The sequence below is a fragment of the Pinus tabuliformis genome, chromosome 6 (assembly GCF_031772625.1).
Source record: "Pinus tabuliformis cultivar Carrire ecotype Pingquan chromosome 6, CPIR1, whole genome shotgun sequence".
NCBI lineage: Eukaryota > Viridiplantae > Streptophyta > Pinopsida > Pinales > Pinaceae > Pinus > Pinus tabuliformis.
In genome coordinates, this window is record NC_142292.1 from 1,659,714,039 (window position 1) to 1,659,728,786 (window position 14,748).

Genomic DNA, 14,748 nt, shown 5'->3' on the forward strand with positions numbered 1-14,748 from the left:
GGGCATCAATGGAAGGTTGATGTTCAATTTCAGCTAAATCAACGTCCTCGTGCTCTCTTTCTCTCCAATCCAACATGGTGAGTGCCCTACACACCAAGAAACACTGATTAGAACTGATTTGGGGAAATTTGAATGGTTATTTGTGGAGATTGGGGTTTCAAATTCCGCATTCCACGGAGGACGCACCCCGCGTTTACAACACAGGGCGTCCGGACACAGCTGGCCTGAAGGTGGGTTGCGTCCCCCGACCATTTTCCTGTATAGGAAAAATTCGGGGGACGCAGGTCACCCGAAGGGCACCTGCGTCCACCGAGGGGCGCATTTTGAAACCTAAACCCCCCCAAAAAACAAAACTAAAACCTAAAATACAATTTTAATCGGATGAAATTGAAGAGTAGGATGTTGTAAAATACCTGGAAGAGACGGCGTTCGATTCTGACAGTCGGATTTTCCGCAGCGACCACGGGAAGTTTCTTGCCAAAAGCTCTTTTTTCAACCTCAACAGTAAAATGGTAAAAATGATATTGTAAAAAGTCTTTTTATAGGTTTTTTGGATGAACTTGTTCATTTTTCACCATGGAAGGATGTTTTTCAATGTATTTTTGCCTATCTTAAACAGGTATGAGTAATGTGTTGTTTTTGTGCAGGACAAAGGGACTTAGAGGGAAAATTGTCATTTTTCACGAACCAAAATATCATAGTCATCTTTTAAGCCCTTTTCTGACTCCTAAAAAATGAAAAGATTGCCGAGCGTTTCTTTTACACTCGTTAAAACGGAATTAAAAGACGGTCCCCTTATAGCTCTTTTCTGACCGTAGAATCAGGAAAAGATTGCCGGGTTTTTGTCGTTTCAAACTCGATACGGAAATAAAACGACGTGTCCCTTGATCGCTTTTTACTTTTCAGGTCAGTGACACTAATTATGAAAGTACTCCTTGGTCGCAAGATCAAGCGGTTCCCCCAGGTATTATTTTATACTTTTTCGGGCTTGAGGGACACAAATCTACGAAAAAGTTCAACTTGGAGTCTTCTTAAGTTTTTCAGACTCTCTAAAATTGAAAAACACCGAGTTTCTCCTATACTGGGCTCGTTAAACATTTCACAGTAAAGGACCTATTCAATTACAAACAGGAACGAACCACTCCTTCCTAGGGTTCGAATCAAAACTAGGTTGGACTCATCCGAAGGATGAGCTTATAATCAAGCATATGTTATCCTCCTCAAGCTTGTTAAAAATAAAGAGGTACTTGCCAGAAATGGTGGGGGAAAAGAGAGAAGAATGAGCCTATTTGTTACCTTTTTGTCTCAGAAGAAACTTTATTACCACTCTTGAACACGACACTTTTCATTCACCTGGGTTGGGAAATTCTTTACCTCACAGTTAATCAAAACACTTTGAAAGTCTTCAGCCGGGTTCCGGGGATTAACTTTGAGTTATTCAGCACCAAGCCATCTGTCGTGTCGTTATGTGTTCAAGAGGTCTGCAAGAAAAACTTTCATCTGCAAAATACTTGTCATCCATTTGACCATCCCTGAGTCAGTCTTTACAGCAACATTTCTTCAACTTGAACAATGATTTCGTGTTGCGGGCTTGCCTGCAACGGGTCGCTTTCTATCGACATCAGCACATTATCTAGAGAGATGACTTAGAAATCGTCAGTACCTTGAAGTCTGCATGCATCAATGGCAGGTTTCTCGCCTTTGACGTCAGTTTACATCATTGACTTTCGATCGAAGGATTCCGTGAAATGTTCGACATCAATTCATTCATTCACATCTCATGGATTGTACTGGGTACTTTGAGAACCATTGACATTACTGGTGGTCTCTCTCACGCTTGTTAACAGTTTACATCATCGACTGGTAATCAAGTGGTTTCTACCATGTTCGACATCAACTCATATTCGCATGGCTAGAATCGTACCAATTCGAGAAGTAGAAATGAAGACCCTGGATCTAGTTTCCACCATCCAGGCTGCGAGGAGTTTTGTATTCATTATCTAAGTAGACTAATCATAAACAGATGGCTGCGCCCATACTGTGTCTACAAAAGTCTATGATTATGATGTACTGCAAAATCATTCCTGTATCAGAGTAGTTAGTCTGTTAGTTAAAGTTTTAATCTGAGTATGGGAATGCCTACCTCAGTGATGATATAATCTTATACATGTATTTTGTGTTGAAAATTGCAGGTTCTGACCAGGCTCTCCACGAGATAATCCTTGAAATGATAAAGCGCTTCACCCTTCCTAGATAATACAAAACCCTAATCTATTTCAGGCTTCGCACTTTAGGGGGCAATCTGTTACACTAAAAAATGTCACCATGACTATTTACAGTTAGGATGGCTCTATCAACAGTCATGCTACCCTCTTAGGCAAGTCTTATGCCTCTGCTCTCCATGTCAAACTCCAAAAAAGAGAGAAAGTCTTTCTAAATGTATTTATCTCTGGGGACGCAGGTTCTCTCAACCTTACCTGCGGGGACGCACCCAATGTTCACAAAAGCTGCATCTTTGGACGCTCTGTATGTAAAGGTGCAGGTGCGTCCCCCTGAAAAGGTTAAAATGCGCAAGTTTCATCTTTAAAAAGTCACTTGTGGTCATTTCTAGAGCATTCTAGAAGGTTGTTCGACGTGTATTGAGCGCCGCCAGATGGTTCATGCACTCCTACCAAAGAGGAACTTATCCCATCAATAGGGGAGCTATCCCATCCAAAGAGGGAACTATCCCATTGATGGTGGACCTGATTAACTTCCTCTTGAGCACTATAAATACAGGCATTGGGCCAGAAGGAGAAAAGGTTGAAAGCTATACATTTCTAAGGGTAAATGCTGCAGGAATTAGGACTCCCATTTAGAAGCTTGTGAGGAGAGATTGCCATCTTTGCTTGTTCTATTTGGAAGTGGGTGAGCTTTGTCAAAGTAAAGGAGAACTCTTGATGGACCCTGGGAGGGACTTGCACAACACCAAGGCTCAGGTTGTATTTGTTCCTTTTGTTACCTATTAATGCAAATGAGTCCATTCTTCTCAATAACTTGTTATTTATGAGTTGTTTCATGTACTCCTTGGTCTATGTGTTAAATATGTTTTATTCTATGAGATTATCAAGTGCTATTTAATCGTTTGATTGTTAGTGTATGCAGGTTTCAAAGTGAAGGAGGAGCTCATCCGGATCAGTGGAGCTGGATTGCTACAACAGCGTTGGATTACAGGTAGGATCTAAACACTTGATTTCCCGTATAGTAAATGCATGTTTAGAGAAGGATTGCTCTTGTTTGTCTTGTTTGTCACTAGAGAGTCTTAGGCTCGTAGGGAGGTTGGTTGTGTCCGCACAATCGACTCTTTCCGCCTGACAAATCGTGAATACAAAGAGCAAGAAGAAGTCTTCCAAGGCTTCAACTACTCCTATTATCACTTTGCCCGATTCCCCGACAGGAGAGTCTTCTCCTGAACTTACCGCCGATATTCACGCTGTAGAGTCATCTACGGCCAAATCAAAAAACGGCGGAAAGAAGAAAGGAAAGAAGAAGGCTAAAGCAGACAAGGCTCCGAAGGAGAAAACGGAAAAGTCGGAAACCAATGACGAAAAGCGCAAACCTCGATATCCTTGTCTTATTTGTGAAGAGGATCATTTTACGAGAGATTGCCCTCATCGGGCCGAGGTTGTGAAAATAGTCAAAGGTTCTCCCACTCCTGCTGTGTTAAAAAATCCATTTCCGGAGCAGGAGAATAAGATGATAGGTTCTTCCTCGAATGCCAGTGAAGAACCCATTTTGATGATGTCTCATGTGAGGATTGCGACTCGATCGCAAGATTATGGTAGTAAGAATCTTGTTGATGGTAAGGAAGCAGAATCTTCTCACTCTAACCCATCAACCTCAGCTCCTGGTTCTGATCCACTACAGATCGAGAAACCTAACCCGGACTTAGTAATTAAACCGCCCGCCAAGGGTGTACTTCGAAGGTCTGCTTTCAATCCACATGCAAGAGCAGCCCATAATTACAACATTGTTGAGGACTTAGCTGTTTCACCCTCAGCAATGTCGGCGTTAGAAGTGCTGCAATCATGCCCAGCACAGCGAAAATTGCTTTTGTCGGCTATAGGAGCTGTTGATGTTCAGGACCCGAATCTAATAATCTTCGATCTAGAAAATAGTACACCGCGTCTCCCCCATCAAATGGCTTTCCAAATCCCAGTGATAGTCAAAAACAGGCCTATTCATAGGACTGTGATTGATGAGGGAGCTTCTACGTGTATTATGTCGATTCAATGTTGGAGATCCCTTGGTTCTCCTTCGTTGAACCAATCCCCCACCATCCTTAAGGTCTTTGATGGCCGTGGGTTCCGTTCGTTTGGTATTCTACAGGAATTGCCTATAGGGGTAGAAGGTAAAACCGTTAGTCTGGATGTGGAAGTGGTTGATGCCCCTCTAGACTACAACCTTCTTCTGGGTCGAAGTTGGTCATATGCTATGACGGCAGTCGTTTCATCGGTCTTCAGAGTAATTAAGTTTCCACATAACGGTAAGATCGTGACTATTGATCAGCTGACATACTTTTCATCCGACCCAGCCTCTTCAGAGAGTATCCAGCATGTCGGTAAGACGACAATCCCTTATAGGGACGTTGGTGTAGGTTTAGTTAAGGATTCCGGTTTACTGGGAACTTTTCCTCTCCCTCCACTCAGCGTAGAACCTTCATTTGCAACAATTCATATGATTACATCAGAAAACATTATTTACGATGATCCTTGGATTGTCCCATCTGACTCTGAGATAGACTCATTCGGTGATGCTATGCCTTTGAGTCCATATGAACTTGCTTATGAAGCTGTCATGTCTTTTACCGACTCTCATTCAACCGAGATCGACCAAATGAATGTGGTCAGTGAAGAATCACTTTTCACCTCAACCTTAGAACGGATAACGTTTCCCGAAGTCGTGTCATCTGACGAACAACTTCGCGAAATCCTAAGTGTAGACGATCTACCATGGGAAGATCTCCATCACAGATCTTCGTTTTTACCTAAGGATGATGCATTTGAAAATGATTTTTCATCTATCTTTACCGCTGAATATGTCAAAGACGCTCAGGATCCAACGAAACATTCTGATTCAGAGTTGAATTTAGGGAATATTTCTCGCACTATTCCCATTGATATTTCAGTGAAGCCCGGAATTGAGGAGAACATTCATATAGGTGCCGCATGTACAGAAGATGAAATCCAAACTTACAAGGCCCTATTCCAAGAATTCCGCGATGTGTTTGCCTGTTCTTACAAGGAAATGCCAGGAATCGATCCTGCCATTGTTGTTCATGAAATAAAGACCTACCCGGATGCTAAACCCGTCCGGCAACGGTTGCGTCAGATTCACCCTCGAAAAGCGGCTGCCATTAAAGCAGAAGTCGAAAAGCTGTTGAAAGCAGGTTTCATTTATCCGATCCCGTTAACGGATTGGGTATCGAATATTGTTCTGGTCAACAAGAAACAAGGAACAATAAGAATCTGTATCGACTATAGGGATACCAGTCGAGCTTGTCCAAAAGACAACTATCCTACGCCTTATATCGATCAAATTATTGATGATTGTGCCGGAAGTGAAATGTTCTCCTTCATGGATGATTTTCGAGCTATAATCAAATCAATATTCTACCTGCCGACCAACCAAAAACGGCATTCATTTGTCCATGGGGGACATTTGCTTATTGCAAATTACCTTTTGGGCTTAAGAATGCCGGGGCCACTTTTCAACGGGCAATGTCTTACGCATTTCATGATATCAAGCACATTGTGCAACTGTATCTCGATGATTTGCCTGCTCATTCATTACATCGAGCTGATCACCTTGTCCACTTACGAGCAATCTTTATGAGGTGTAGGCATTATCGAATTCGGTTGAATCCCCACAAATGTGTTTTCTGTATAGAAACAGGTCGATTGCTGGGATTTATTGTTTCAAAAGCCGGCATTCGCGTCGATCCCTCGAAAGTCGAAGCTATCATCAAATTGCCTCCTCCTTCGAGTTTGCGCCAACTCCAAAGTTTGCAAGGGAAAGCGAACTTTTTACGACGATTCATCCCAAACTACGCCGAGGTCACTAAAGGTTTTACACGGTTGTTGAAACAGAACGTTCAATTCTTTTGGGACGAGATTGCCCAACAATCTTTTGATGCACTTAAACACGCGTTGACCCATGCACCGTTGTTGCATCCTCCCAACTACAACCAGGACTACTTCTTATACCTCGCAGCTTCGCATTCCACCATTGGAATGGTGTTAGTTCAAGAAGATGAATTCGGAGCAGAACATGTGATATATTATCTCAGTAGGACCTTAAATCCCACTGAGCTAAAATATTCGCATGTGGAGAAATTGGCCCTGGCAGCCGTTCAAGCTGTCCAGCGTTTTCGTCACTACATTCTTCTCCGTAAAACTACAGTTATTTCGGATTGCAACCCTATGATTTACATTTTGACAAAACAACTGCTAGGGGGAAAATACTCTAAATGGATCGTTATCCTGCAAGAGTTCGACTTGGAGTTCGAGAAGTCCAAGTCTAAGAAATCCTTAGTTTTTGCGGAATTGATGTGTGATTTCCCACGTACTGACACAGAGACTGTGGCAGAGGAGTCCATTGCGGACGAATCTTTGTTTCTTATCAGTACTTTAGATCCGTGGTACGGGGATATAATCATCTATCTCCAAACCCAAACCTTTCGGCCTGAAGCTTCAAAAGCGGAACGTCGCAAAATTCGGTTTCAATCCCAACAATACAAAATCATTGGAGATACACTTTATCGCCAGGGGGCAGACTTAATTTTTCGACGTTGTTTAACTCACGAAGAGGCTGAGAGGGTTTTGAATGATTGTCACTCTGGAGCATGTGGCGGTCATATGTCTGGGTATGCCACAGCTCAGAAGGTGTTGCGCGCTGGTTACTTCTGGCCATCTATGTTTAAAGATTGTATCATTGCAGTCCGGAAGTGCCACAACTGCCAAGTGTTTGATCGAAAGATGCGCGCACCACCTGCTCCTCTCCACCCTATAATTGCCGTTGGTCCATTCGCCAAATGGGGTATCGACTTTATTACTTGTAACCCTCACTCGGCCGGGGGGCATGCGTATATCATCCTCGCGGTTGATTATTTCACTAAATGGGCCGAGGCGATGCCTACATTCGACGCAAGCGGCAAAACAGCTGCAGTTTTCGTATTCAATCATATTATAACTAGGTTTGGTGTCCCACAAGCAATCATTACTGACCATGGGAGCCATTTTCGAAACATCATGATGACTGAGCTCACAAGCCAGCTTGGTTTGCGCCACGATAGCTTTACTCCTTATTATCCGCAAGCCAACGGTTTGGTTGAGTCTATCAACAAAGTTCTGGTTATCATGATCCGACGAACCATTGGTATTCATCGGTCGAATTGGCACAACATGTTATTTTCAGCGCTATGGGCATACCGAACCTCAGTGAAAACTTCAACAGGGTTCGCTCCTTTCCAGCTAGTTTATGGCTTGGAAGCTGTGTTACCCATTGAATGCGAAATCCCATCACTTCAAATGGCTGTCGAATTACTCCCAGCTACTTCCGAAGAGGAGAAACGTTTATTGTACTTAGCTAAATTAGATGAGGCTCGACGTGACGCTGCATTGGCAATCGAGACTCACGCGAAGCGAATGAAAGCTCAGTATGATAGAAATGTGACCCCTCGAAGTTTTTCGGAGGGAGACCTAGTGCTATTATATGATCAAGCTAACGATAAGCTAGGTGCTGGAAAATTCGTCCCTATGTGGCATGGACCCTATATTGTAAAGCGAAAGCTAGCAAAAGGGGCTTATGAGCTGGTAGATTTTGATGGGGACTCTTTGGGTAAACCCAGAAATGGACTTTACCTAAAGAGGTATTATGCTTAAATGGTGGGTATGGAGAATTTTTAGTTAGGTTAGGTTTTCTTTCTAGCTAGTATGTTTGTTAGTTAGTCAGTGTGCTTAGCTTAGCGAGTGTGTTTTTCGTCGTTATTCTGGCTTATCTTGGTTTTACTCTTGATATTGCAGATTTCGACGCCTCTCCAAACATACATTGGATTTCCTGATGGTGCTTGTCGTAGTACACGGAATATCTCTTCCGCAGCTTGGGTTATCTATTCACCCTCTGACGAGTTAGTTTCTATGCATGGGGTAAGCCTCGGTCAAACAACGAACAACATTGCAGAATACAGTGCAGTGGTTGAATTATTATCCGAATCTATTTCATTTGGAATTCGACGTTTGATAGTGAGGTTAGATTCTGAACTTGTTGTATTACAGCTTAATAGAGTTTATGCCATTAGAAATCCTGTGTTATTAAGGTTGTTCTTGAGAGTGCGTCTCTTGGAACGTGAATTTGATTACATTGAATATCAGCATATTCCAAGGTCTTTAAATACATTAGCAGATGCAATTGCTTCTCGAGTGTTGGACAGACATTTACGATAAATCATGCAAGTAAATTTAAAAAGCATTTCATCACATATGTTAAACAAGATAAGTCGGTAATAGTGATATATATATAGATAGGAGTGTGTCAAAAAATATACATCGTCTTCGATCATAGGTTGAAAAACACCTTATGATCGGCAAAAGTGATAAAGTACAAAAAGTCAAAAATGTCACATGTGTCTACAAAGTGACTAGCCAATCACTGGTGGTGCTCCCTATAAGACACCACTGCACGGGCTACCTTACGCAAAAATCTCCTAAACGGTCCAGGGACTGCGACCACATAGCGCTGAAGCCTGATAGGAATATCATCCATAGTAGTCTCAGGCATATCCGCCGTCAGACGCTCTAGATCATGCTCCAACTCAGCTAGTACCTCTGCAGCCGCGTCCTGTGGGGCCGGTACCGGTGCAACTGGATGTCTCCTCTCAAAAGGCCGGAGGTTGGCTGGGCGCTGTGGACCAACATCTGCATTTTGAAAATTTTTACTGTTAGTTTTGAGATTATATATATAAAAAGCAAAAAAAATACATAATTTGAAAACTTGTGAAAAATAAAATACCTCTGTCATCCCATTGTTCTCCCTGTGGAAGAACCGTGTCCGGATCACCTCGAAAATCTACTCCGGCATACGGAAAGTCCTGGATCGAAAAAACCTGGTCCTCTAACCAGTGAAAAGAACTATCAGAGAATCGAACAATCGTCAATCGGGCCAACCGCAACCCCGCCGCGCTCCCGAGGACCCAAGATATCAACAGTGAGTTGCTGAGGGATCAGCATAGGAACTCTCTCTAAGGCAAAGCTCACGACTAAAGGCCCACATCCAAAAGTTTTCAGTCGTCCGTTCTTTGCCTTAGTCAGTTGGCTCTTCACATTAGCAGACACAGCATCACACCAGTTGAAAATGGTGCCTTGGTAACAGTCAATTGCCATCCGCATTTGGGACTCGGAAGCAATGTGTAAAGCGGCTGCGCCGCAAATTCTGGTAACCGTGAACGCTATAACTTTGAGTTCACGCAGAGAGATGTGTTTGATTTCCACGCCTTTCGAATGGTGTGCACCAGGTGTGCACCAATCTTCCCGGAGACTAACAAGGGATTGGCCACCCAGCCTAGTCCCGGCTAGATTGAGTTGCTCGCCTCTATTTGGCAAGCCAGTGAGAAAGTATACATCAGAGGGCTCTATCTCGAGCTGGTGCCCTCCTATGTAAAAGCATTGCTCTTGAACGTTCCATCTCTCAACCAGCCATTCTAAGAATCTCACCTGAGCCCTCATGCCAGGTATGGCCCAGTATTTATATAGCCCGCATTCTTTTAGGGCATCAATGGAAGGTTGATGTTCAATTGCAGCTAAATCAACGTCCTCGTGCTCTCTTTCTCTCCAATCCAACATGGTGAGTGCCCTACACGCCAAGAAACACTGATTAGAACTGATTTGGGGAAATTTGAATGGTTTGTGGAGATTGGGGTTTCAAATTCCGCATTCCACGGAGGACGCACCCCGCGTTTACAACACAGGGCGTCCGGACGCAGCTGGCCTGAAGGTGGGCTGCGTCCCCCGACCATTTTCCTGTATAGGAAAAAGTCGGGGGACGCAGGTCACCCGAAGGGCACCTGCGTCCACCGAGGGGCGCATTTTGAAACCTAAACCCCCCAAAAAAACAACACTAAAACCTAAAATACAATTTTAATCGGATGAAATTGAAGAGTAGGATGTTGTAAAATACCTGGAAGAGACGGCGTTCGATTCTGACGGTCGGATTTTCCGCAGCGACCACGGGAAGTTTCTTGCCAAAAGCTCTTTTTTCAACCTCAACAGTAAAATGGTAAAAATGATATTGTAAAAAGTCTTTTTATAGGTTTTTTGGATGAACTTGTTCATTTTTCACCATGGAAGGATGTTTTTCGATGTATTTTTGCCTATCTTAAACAGGTATGAGTAATGTGTTGTTTTTGTGCAGGACAAAGGGACTTAGAGGGAAAATTGTCATTTTTCACAAACCAAAATATCAGAGTCATCTTTTAAGCCCTTTTCTGACTCCTAAAAAATGAAAAGATTGCCGAGTGTTTCTTTTACACTCGTTAAAACGGAATTAAAAGACGGTCCCCTTATAGCTCTTTTCTGACCGTAGAATCAGGAAAAGATTGCCGGGTTTTTGTCGTTTCAAACTCGATACGGAAATAAAACGACGTGTCCTTTATCGCTTTTTACTTTTCAGGTCAGTGACACTAATTATGAAAGTACTCCTTGGTCGCAAGATCAAGCGGTTCCCCCAGGTATTATTTTATACTTTTTCGGGCTTGAGGGACACAAATCTACGAAAAAGTTCAACTTGGAGTCTTCTTAAGTTTTTCAGACTCTCTAAAATTGAAAAACGCCGAGTTTCCCCTATACTGGGCTCATTAAACATTTCACAGTAAAGGACCTGTTCAATTACAAACAGGAACGAACCACTCCTTCCTAGGGTTCGAATCAAAACTAGGTTGGACTCATCCGAAGGATGAGCTTATAATCAAGCATATGTTATCCTCCTCAAGCTTGTTAAAAATAAAGAGGTACTTGCCAGAAATGGTGGGGGAAAAGAGAGAAGAATGAGCCTATTTGTTACCTTTTGTCTCAGAAGAAACTTTATTACCACTCTTGAACACGACACTTTTCATTCACCTGGGTTGGGAAATTCTTTACCTCACAGTTGATCAAACCACTTTGAAAGTCTTCAGCCGGGTTCCGGGGATTAACTTTGAGTTATTCAGCACCAAGCCATCTGTCGTGTCGTTATGTGTTCAAGAGGTCTGCAAGCAAAACTTTCATCTGCAAAATACTTGTCATCCATTTGACCATCCCTGAGTCAGTCTTTACAGCAACATTTCTTCAACTTGAACAATGATTTCGTGTTGCGGGCTTGCCTGCAACGGGTCGCTTTCTATCGACATCAGCACATTATCTAGAGAGATGACTTAGAAATCGTCAGTACCTTGAAGTCTGCATGCATCAATGGCAGGTTTCTCGCCTTTGACGTCAGTTTACATCATTGACTTTCGATCGAAGGATTCCGTGAAATGTTCGACATCAATTCATTCATTCACATCTCATGGATTGTACTGGGTACTTTGAGAACCATTGACATTACTGGTGGTCTCTCTCACGCTTGTTAACAGTTTACATCATCGACTGGTAATCAAGTGGTTTCTACCATGTTCGACATCAACTCATTTATTCGCATGGCTAGAATCGTACCAATTCGGGAAGTAGAAATGAAGACCCTGGATCTAGTTTCCACCATCCAGGCTGCGAGGAATTTTGTATTCATTATCTAAGTAGACTAATCATAAACAGATGGTTGTGCCCATACTGTGTCTACAAAAGTCTATGATTATGATGTACTGCAAAATCATTCCTGTATCATAGTAGTTAGTCTGTTAGTTAAAGTTTTAATCTGAGTATGGGAATGCCTACCTCAGTGATGATATAATCTTATACATGTATTTTGTGTTGAAAATTGCAGGTTCTGACCAGGCTCTCCACGAGATAATCCTTGAAATGATAAAGCGCTTCACCCTTCCTAGATAATACAAAACCCTAATCTATTTCAGGCTTCGCACTTTAGGGGGCAATCTGTTACACTAAAAAATGTCACCATGACTATTTACAGTTAGGATGGCTCTATCAACAGTCATGCTACCCTCTTAGGCAAGTCTTATGCCTCTGCTCTCCATGTCAAACTCCAAAAAAGAGAGAAAGTCTTTCTAAATGTATTTATCTCTGGGGACGCAGGTTCTCTCAACCTTACCTGCGGGGACGCACCCAATGTTCACAAAAGCTGCGTCTTTGGACGCTCTGTATGTAAAGGTGCAGGTGCGTCCCCCTGAAAAGGTTAAAATGCGCAAGTTTCATCTTTAAAAAGTCACTTGTGGTCATTTCTAGAGCATTCTAGAAGGTTGTTCGACGTGTATTGAGCGCCTCCAGATGGTTCATGCACTCCTACCAAAGAGGAACTTATCCCATCAATAAGGGAGCTATCCCATCCAAAGAGGGGACTATCCCATTGATGGTGGACCTGATTAACTTCCTCTTGAGCACTATAAATACAGGCATTGGGCCAGAAGGAGAAAAGGTTGAAAGCTATACATTTCTAAGGGTAAATGCTGCAGGAATTAGGACTCCCATTTAGAAGCTTGTGAGGAGAGATTGCCATCTTTGCTTGTTCTATTTGGAAGTGGGTGAGCTTTGTCAAAGTAAAGGAGAACTCTTGATGGACCCTGGGAGGGACTTGCACAACACCAAGGCTCAGGTTGTATTTGTTCCTTTTGTTACCTATTAATGAAAATGAGTCCATTCTTCTCAATAACTTGTTATTTATGAGTTGTTTCATGTACTCCTTGGTCTATGTGTTAAATATGTTTTATTCTATGATATTATCAAGTGCTATTTAATCGTTTGATTGTTAGTGTATGCAGGTTTCAAAGTGAAGGAGGAGCTCATCCGGATCAGTGGAGCTGGACTGCTACAACAGCGTTGGATTACAGGTAGGATCTAAACACTTGATTTCTCGTATAGTAAATGCATGTTTAGAGAAGGATTGCTCTTGTTTGTCTTGTTTGTCACTAGAGAGTCTTAGGCTCCTAGGGAGGTTGGTTGTGTCCGCACAATCGACTCTTTCCGCCTGACAGCAACTGCGCTCTGATATCCCCCAACACAGTTTTCTGCTCGGTGATCAGGTCTGTTAATGCACTAGTAGGGACATTACTTGGCAGTTTGCTGTTGTCAAGAAACTCCTTCTCCAGAGCTTTGGTTGTCTTTGACTTTTTGTGTGTGTGGTGATTCCGTGCTATGCGGTCACTTAACGGGGATTGATTCGGTAAGATGGTTTGTTCCTTCTTGTATCTCTTCTTCCTGTTGCATATCAAGGTCTGAGGCCATTTCCTGATCTAGTGTGGTTTCTTCAGTGAGCACTTCCTTGGGGGCTTTTATCTACGAAGCTGCCTGTTGTCCATGACAGGCCTTTTCTGCCAAGTTAGTGAGTTGCTGCTAGAGGTCCTTTTTTCACTGCTACACTACCATTTTTTCTAGTACCGCCTTGGCTATGGCGCGCCATTCTGGGGGCCATGTTGTGAACACCACATAAATACCATCATCTATTGCCATGAACATTAGCTTGACCCATGCTTGCTTTGGATCCTTCCGCACCCGGAAATATATGTTATGCATGTCCACTTTGAGCTCAGACGTGCTTTGCAAAGTTTTGTAGATTGTTGGAGACATTCGGGGTCTATGAGAAATCTGTGTCTGGATAGTACCCTCCATGAAGGTCCAAAAAAACCCCAATTTCAAAAGCCCTCGATGCGTCCTTTGTAGCCCAAAGTGAAATATAGCGCACTGCTTCCAGCAGGCTATCCTTAATGCTGGGAAACTGGCTACCCTGCAGCAGTTCTCCTGCAACCAGAAGGATTGATAGTAACAACCATGCATAATAAAATGTCTTACCTTTGTCCTGTGCTGCCTGACAGTTTGTCAAAAACTCGTCGCATAAGAATTGTGCCCAGTTAAACTGAACCCTGGCCGCGCACTACTCCGCAAGCACAATTACAGGAGTTGGCACCTCATCTACACAAAATTTCCTCATTAGTTTACTAGCTAGTAACTGGGTAGCAATTTGCACCCCTCGACCTTTGATGCTTGCTATTGCATACCCCTGCTTCCGCTTCTCCAACTTATATTTCACCTTCATTTTTTCGGCGCGACCCACATCGCTACTTGTTCCGACTATGTTTGTGGGGTCATTCCCTTTTACCAGCAAGTGGGTAACCCGGTGTACTAAATCAGCTATGATCAAAATCGACTCCTCCAACCAAAGAAACCCATCATGTACCAAACATAGTAACTGCCGAATAGCACAAATGGTGAGGGTTGTGTGGTGATAGTGAGGTATCCATCTTAGATTGTGTAACCCCACCTTCTCCACACCTAGTAACCACTTCCACGGAAATAATTTGTCTTCGGCCAATTTGGGGAACTTGTCGCTATCTGCAAGGTCCCAGTCTTCAAACTTGATACTCGGGACTCATCCCAGTGGCAGCCCATCGAACCTTATCTCATCTGGAAGAAGCAGGGTTTGGAGCGTATTCTTTGCAGCGTCCACATCCTTTGGTAGCTTGACCAGGCCGATCCATGGGGGAATATATGGGGGTCGTGATGGGATTTGGAAATCATCCTCCTCGTCCTCATCTTGTGCATCAATCTGATCAATCAAAGCTTGCAAATC